Source organism: Myotis davidii, unplaced genomic scaffold (genome assembly GCF_000327345.1).
Source record: "Myotis davidii unplaced genomic scaffold, ASM32734v1 scaffold267, whole genome shotgun sequence".
NCBI classification, from domain to species: Eukaryota; Metazoa; Chordata; class Mammalia; order Chiroptera; family Vespertilionidae; genus Myotis; species Myotis davidii.
Window position 1 is genome coordinate 789,625 of NW_006297747.1, and position 8,582 is coordinate 798,206.

The following is an 8,582-nucleotide window of genomic DNA, read 5'->3' on the forward strand; positions in this document are numbered from 1 at the left end:
TGGGGGAGATAAACAGAAATGGAATAAAATAAGACTGGAAAAAAAAAAGACAAAAGTTGCAATTAAACAGTTTTGGTTTGTTGAGGTAATAACAGATGACTTGTTTTACATATTAGTGTGCCTAAAACCAGCATTCCAAACTAATGTTAAGATGGTTTTGTTTATTGTATGTTTCAAAAGTAATGATTTCTAAAATGTTATTTCCAGACTCTAAAATAGAGCTCAAGCTTGAGAAGAGAGAACCACTAAAGGGCAGAGCAAAGACTCCAGTAACGCTCAAGCAAAGAAGAGTTGAGCACAATCAGGTATCTTTAATTTTATGGTCACTGTATTCAGGTATAAGTAGTTTCCAGGCCTGTGTCCTAGTCTTTGGTTAATAGTTGACACCCAGATTCCATCACACTAAATATTGTTCATTCATTGTTCGTTAAATGGCATCAGAAATCTGAATTTTGTGTTGTCAGTAGTGTACCTGTGTTTACTGCAAAAGTGTGTTTAATAAATGTCTCATTTGTGTTTGATTCTATGCTAAGCGTGGTTCAAAGCCAGTCATACTGGTTTTGAAATTTTTTTTTTTAGTTTTTACCATATCTTTGTAACTTTATTTTCCAATTACAGTTGACATTCAATATTACATTAGTTTCTTGTGTGCAGCATAATGGTTAGACATTTATGTAATTTACAAAGTGATCTTTTCAGTAAGTATAGCACCGACCTGGCATTATACATAGTTATTACAATATTATCGACTATAATTGCCTATGCTGCACTTTACATCCCTGTGACTATTTTGTAACTACCAGTTTGTACATCTTAATCCCCTGACCTCTTTAACCCGGTCCCCCAAGCTCCCTCTAATGTGGCAACCAACCATCAGTTCTCTGCATCTGTGAGTCTGATTCTGTTTTGTCTATTTTGTTTTTATTTATTTATTTAATATATTTTATTGATTTTTTACAGAGAGGAAGGGAGAGGGATAGAGAGCTAGAAACATCGATGAGAGAGAAACATCTATCAGCTGCCTCCTGCACACCCCCTACTGGGAATGTGCCCGCAACCAAGGTACATGCCCTTGACCGGAATTGAACCCGGGACCCTTGAGTCTACAGGCTGACGCTCTATCCACTGAGCCAAACTGGTCAGGGCTATTTTTGTTTTTAGATTTCACCTGTGAGATTATATGGTATTTGTCAAAAAGAAATATTTTAAAAGATGGACATGCCTAAGTAATTTCTATGCTATTTCTTTAAAAGGCAGGGAATGGTTTTATATTTGTGTCTTTGTCTCTAGATTTCTTTCTTTTTTTTTATTTTTTTATTTTATTGATTTCAGAGAGGAAGGGAGAGAGAGATAGAAACATCAATGATGAGAGTCATTGATCGGGTGCCTCCTGCACGACCCCCAATGGTATCAAGCCTGCAACTCGGGCATATGCTCTGACCAGGAATCGAACTGGAACCTCCTGGTTCATAGTGACTCAGGACCAACCACTGAGCCATGCTGGCCAGGCTGTGTCTAGATTCCTGGCTTTGCTTTTACTTTTGCCTGTCTTCTGTGACTTTTCCTTCAACTCTGAACTTAGTCTGGTTCTAAGACGACACTGTTCTCGTTTAGATGAAAATTTACCTTTTTTATTATTGGCGAGGCAAGATGAACTTAGTGTAGAAACTAGGAAAATCTGGTGAAGGACACTGAAATACACAATATGGATAATTTTGGCCCAGAGTATGAAGGCAAAATGATATAGAGCTAGCAAGAATGTGTGACTGGTCAGATAACAGGGAAAAAGAAGGGAGGAAGGATGATATTAAAGATGGTTTAAAGGATAATTGTTTCCGTTGGGGAAGCTAAACTGAAGGACAGGATAAATAATCAAAGGAGAGTAGATTGAGGAGACGACAGCAGAATCTGACAGTGGCCTTAGATAACAAAATTTTAAAATATAGAAGAGTGGAGAGACGAGTTTAATGATTCTTCAGTCACAGAGCCTCAACAGTTGTCAGCATTTTATCAGTTTTATTTCATCTTCACATGTACTCTAACTTAATTCTTTGGTTTTGCTTTGCTTTTCACTGGAGTACATGAAAGCAAATCTCTGACTTGTCATTTCACACATTAAAATTTTGGTATATGTCTCTAAAACATAGCTGTTTCTGTATACACACAATGCCATTTTCACACCTAAAACTTATTTTTCATATCTACTCTGTTTAATTCCTTCAGTTTCAGAAATGTCTCATGATTAAATTATTCAAATTAGGATCCAAACAAATTCCACATATTATTTGTTGTTTTTTATCTCAAATCTGTAGCTACTTCCCCTATAACTGTTTCTCCTCCCTCCATTTATTTGGTGAAGAAACCATGTTGGTTTGCTGTATAGAATTCCTCATGTTCTGGATTTGGCAATTGTTTCTTCAAGTGTCATTTAATTTGTTCTTCTATACTCTGTATTTCCTGTAGTCTGGGAGTTAGAGATTTATAGTGGGGCAATGCAATTGACCTTTCTGTGATGACAGAAATGTTTTCTATCTGCTGTCCATTATGGTAGCCCTGAACCATATATAAGTATTGAATACTTGGAATGTGACTAGTGTGGCTGAGAAACTACTTTATAAACTTAAATTTAAATTACCAAATGTGGTTAGCAACTACTGTATTGGACAGCACAGATTATAGAGTTGGTTAGATTCAGGTTCAGTTTCTTTGACAAGAACATTTCATAAATGGTGGTGTGGCCTTCATATTCCATCGTTTCACATGATGTCCTTTGGTTATCCTGAAATTAGTAATGGGTTCAAATGTTGAAAGCCTAATCCCATTCATTACAAAGTTCTGCATCACTTTTCATTTAATGGTTTTGACAGCCATTTATGATTATTGCCCAGATCCATTATTTCATTTGCGGTTGTAAGAAGATTTCTCTCATTCTCTCATTCCTTTACCTCTATAATTGGAATTTTTATAAAGAACTTTCTTCCCTGATGAACTATTTAGTTACCTTAAAATAAAACTCATATAGGAATGTCAGAATAAATGTTCAATTCTTATCTTTCATTTTCTACTTTTCAAATCAAAGTGCCCTAGTTACTTTGAAAAGGGATCATTAAATATCTTTTAATAGTATGGTATTTTTTCTTTTCATGTTTTTATTGATTTAGGAGAGAGAGAAACATTGATCAGCTGCCTCCTGCACATACCTTACTGGGATCAAGCCCCACCCAGGAATCAAACTGATTACCCTCTCAAATGCATTGGACGACACTCAAACAACTGAGCCACACTGGCCAGGAAAATAGTATGGTTTTATATATTTTATGATCAATTGCAGTCATTCTTTTTTCATGTTCAAATTATGCCATCTTTAGCTATTAGGGATTACTAAGTTGGATCCTGTTTCTTTTTATTGACCTTGTTTGTCTTTGATAGTTTCTTGTTTTCTGGCACAGTAAGATGACCCATGCTCATATATTATTCCTGCCTCTTACCATATCAGCCATTTTTCTAAAGAACCCTAATCCTTTTCATAGAAAATATTATTTAGAGACTACCTACAACCTGGATGCAATCACATAAACTACTAATTTTATATAGCAGTGAGTTTCTTTTTAATTAATATTACTTAGTCCATCTTCCTAAATAGTTATAAAACTGAATTATAATTTTTTAAATTCTATTTTCTTCTCAAAGTCACTTGTGTATAGTGGATTCTGGTAGAAAAAATTCTTTTTTTTAAAATATATTTTATTGAGTTTTTACAGAGAGGAAAGGAGAGAGATAGAGAGCTAGAAACATCGATGAGAGAGAAACATCGACCAGCTGCCTCCTGCACACTCCCCACTAGGGATGTGCCCGCAACCAAGGTACATGCCCTTAACTGGAATCGAACCCGGGACCTCTCAGTCCGCAGGCCGACGCTCTGTCCACTGAGCCAAACCGGTTTCGGCAGAAAAAATTCTTTATAATTTTCAGAATATCTTTTCTGGTTGTATTAGTTTTCTGTGAAGATGATTATTTCTAAATTAGATAATGATAGTCAAGAATAAAACTGATTAATAGTTCTCAACCAAAGAATTCAATAAACTTGAACAAAGGAAAATATAAATAATTTATAGAGAAAAGTATCCATCCCACCCCTTCTCTCAGCTATTCCCACAGGTAATAAATATGTTTCTTGTGTTTCCTTCCATAGAAGAAAATAATCGTTAAATGGTACTTAGCCCTTTTTATTCACCATAATAGTTTTAATAGATGTTCCATAAGAATTTTTGATGAAGGGATTATTTTAGTTATTTATTAAAAATAAAACATAACATGGGAAGTCCTGGAATTTGGTAGCTAACTAATTTTAAGGAAAAAGACATTGTCTACCCAAGCCCCCAGCCTTTATGAATATAGGCTAAATGTTTGGTCTTTATATTGTATTGGTTGCGTAAATGGTAAATATTACACCTTTCAAGCAATGCAGTTTTATATTCATTGATGAGTTTTAAAATACTGAGTTTGATAATACCAGAGAGACTATTTTACCTAGACTGTTTTAAAATAGAATATTTTAAAAATACTTCTAATTGTTTATATTGGCATTGATTATTAAAGAGGAAGCAATGAGGTGCATTATAAGTCAATTTTACTATCTTAAACAAGTTCTCAGCTCTGGCTGCACGTTAGAATCCCTTTAGGAGCTATAAAAATTCAGTATGCACAGGCCCTTCTAATTCTGACTTGATTGGTCTAAGGTAGGGTTGGGGTATGTTTTTTTATATTGATATGTTTTTTTAAATAGCTCCCAGATGATACTGTGCTTTAAGGATTGAGATTGAAACCGCTGTTTTCTTCTATTCAAATAATCAGGAACTTAACTATTAATAAGCATTAATTATATGTATATGTAATTCACAGATTTGTCTTTTTACTAACATTAAGTTTGCATTCAGCAAAAATTTCCTAATTGAGAGCAGGAAAAAGGACTCAGAGGTTCAGATTATGAGTCAGAGGGAAACTACAAAATCAGTCCAATGAGACTGTCAGTATCTTGTGGGGTTTGGTACTAATACTTCCAACCAAATAAGCATACTTATTGGGTGACCACTCTTGTCCCAGGATAAGAGTAAAATATATTCATCTTTATTTTTATTTTATTTTTTAAAATATATTTTAGTGATTTTTTACAGAGAGGAAGGGAGAGGGACAGAGTGTTAGAAACAGAGATGAGAAAGAAACATCGGTCAGCTGCCTCCTGCACACCTCCTACTGGGGATGTGCCCGTAACCAAGGTACATGCCCTTGACCAGAATCGAACCTGGGACCCTTCAGTCTGTAGGCCGACGCTTTATCCACTGAGCCAAACCGGTTAGGGCAATATATTATTCACCTTTAAAATTAACTGACATTGACTCAAATATAAAGAAACACCCTTTATCTAGATAAAATATTAGCTTGAAAGCAAAAGTGACCATATATGCGCACTCTAATATGCTAATCATGGATGGCTATTTTCTAGTTAAAAGAATTTTAAAGGATCATCTGGTAATGGTGGCTTCAATGTGGAATAGCTTGATGCTTGGGGTGCAGAATCTCAGGTCCCATACCTGGGCTACTACATCAGAATCTGCATTTTAACAAAAACTGCAGTTGGTTGAAACACACAGTACAGTTTGAGAAGCACTAGTCTAATGGCTTTCAAGCTATTTTATAAGGACTGGTAACTTAATTTTTTAAATGAGGGAATATTACTCAGCTTTTCAAGGAAGAAATGAATCATGGACTGGAAGGTAAAAAGTAGTGTGTCACTATTATCTTTCTGTAGTGAGGAGTGGATAGCATTGAGGGAGGTTTGGCTGTGACAGGTTAGAGGCATGCATGTTCATGAAAGAGGTGACACCAAGTTTTTGTTGCTATTTAATTTTAATGTCTTTAAGAAGAGTTTGACACCTGGGAATTTTTAAGTTCAGATAGCTGTGTATGGATTATAATTTAAATTGATTCTATTTAATAGTTAATAGTCCTAACCACAGGAAATGAATAATGTTTAACAATTTTAAAATTTGTATTTTGTTTTAAAAGGATTCTGACTTGTAACAAATGACTTTTTTATAAGTCAAAGAAAGTCTCTCATGCTCAGCCTCAGCCTGCTTGTTGATTAGACGGTCAGAGATGCAGTTGCAATGCTAGAGGCAAATAGCACACAGCACACAAAAGGAGTCAGTGAAGAATTGATGCACTTTTTCTCCCCTTGTTTCTATTACAATTTGTGAGCTTCTATAGTTGGGCTCTTGAATGTATTTTTACCATCCGTTAAGTATTTTCTGATAACTACATATCAGTTCAGTCAATACATATAGAAATATATTGAGGGCATAGCATTGTTTGCAAATGCTGGCATTTGGAGAGTTTTCATGGCTTATCTGTGCTAATATGGCCATTATTAAGGTGTTTGATGTTAGAATATGACTTTTTAATGTGTCGATGTTGACTAGAGCTATTCTCAAGCTGGAATAACTGAGACTGAATGGACAAGTGGATCTTCCAAAGGCGGACCTCTGCAGGCATTAACTAGGGAATCCACAAGAGGGTCGAGAAGAACTCCGAGGAAAAGGGTGATGCAAGGCTTATTGCTTAGAATTGGGTTTTCAGATTGGTAGGGTTTTAGTGATTATTTTATATTTATTGTTTTTGTTTTGTTTTCAAACTAACAGGTGGATACTTCAGAACATTTTCGTATAGATGGTGCAATAATTTCAGAGAGTACTCCCATAGCTGAAACTATAATGGCTTCAAGCAACGAAACCTTAGTAAATATGTTTCATAAACTATACAAGTTGTATTCTTTGTAAACTACCCTTTAATTAGGATTGGGGAGGTGGTGATTTTTGGCAAATATCAAACTTACATGTTTTTAAACATATGTTAAACTTATTCCCCACATAATTCTAAATTTAAGATTTTCAATATAGCCAATTTATATATGTATAAATTTAATTTATTGTGCAAGAAACCAAAGTATTAAAAGGATACTTTTTTTGCTAAAATATTTAAAGCGTGATAAGGCTTCACATGTGAGAACCACTGAATATATTCATTTCTGGGTCCTTTTGCCTAAATTTTTATTAAGGGAAAGTTCTAATAATGTAGAAATAAAATATATTTTTCTTTTTTTCACATGTCTTTGTTATGTTTGGATAATTCTGAGTCTGAATAATTTGAATCTTGGCAGGTTGTCAATAGGGTGACTGGAAATTTCAAGCATGCAGCTCCTATTCTGCCAATCACTGAATTCTCAGACATACCCAGAAGAACACCAAAGAAACCATTGACAAGAGCTGAAGTAAATGAATAAAATTTAGATCGATGTTATCATTGATCTTTTAAAGAGGAAATACTTAAATTTGTTTTTTAGAAGTGGGAGGGAGCAGAGCTTTATTGGGTGGGTGTGTGTGTGTGTGTGTATGTGCACGCGCACATATATTTTTAAAGACATACTTCGGCTAGTGACAATAAAAAGTAACTGATGTAATATGACGTGCTAATACTATCCTCTTGCTGCTACTGTGTGCCTCTTAACTTAACAGTTTTCAAGGGAGTGGTCATTTGTGTGCTGCTTATAACATGTTCTCCTCTTCGTTATGGATGAGAGTTGAAAGTATAACTGGGCAACACGGGAGGCTATACTATCTTTCACTGAAAGGTCAAATAATGGGACTTTAAAATGACTTTGTATGATGCTTCATTTGATTAACTCCTGTATAATTAAGCTTTAAAGTACTAACTGCATGATGCATTATAGTTTTAATGAATTTTTACCAAAGGTTATTTTGATCGGGGCATAAAGGCAAACAAGCAAAACAATCAGGTTGTTGAAAAGTATATATCTTATGTTTTTTTAAGTTAGGAAGATTAGATTGACTGCTTTAAAACACATACTGAAATTTGTTAAAGGTCCATATTAATTTGATATCTTCTATATTTATCATTACAAAGTATTTTTTAAAAATATGTTTTTGTTGATTTTTTTTAAGAAAGAGGAAGGGAGAGAGGGAGAGAGAAACATTGATGAGAAAGAAACATTGATTAGCTGCCTCCTGCAGGCCCCCTACTGGGCATTGAGCCTCAAAACCAAAACCCTGGCATGTGCCCTGACCAGGAATCAAACTGGCAGCTTCTAAGGTTCATGGGACTACGCTCAACCAACTGAGCCACTCCAGTCGGGCTTATTATGAAGTTTTTAATGGAGGAAAAAACAATGTACTCTTAATGTTAATGAAAAGCAGGGGAAATCCAGTGGGGGAACTTATACTGCCATATTAGCTTCACTGAATTTTTGTTTCTTTTACTTTAACTTGTTAATTTTTAATGTGTGGCTAATCCCCCTCCCCCCCAATTATCACGTTAACATCTTAAATTTGAAGAAATTTGGAAATGTGTGGATACTTAGGTGATAATGAATTTAGAAATAGCAGTTAAAAGCTAGGATAGATTTAAGTGCATTCTCTTCTCTGAAACTTCCATTTAAAATATATTTTATTGTTGCACATTTACACTAATTTTTAACTTTGGTCGTTTGTTTCTTATTAGGTGGGAGA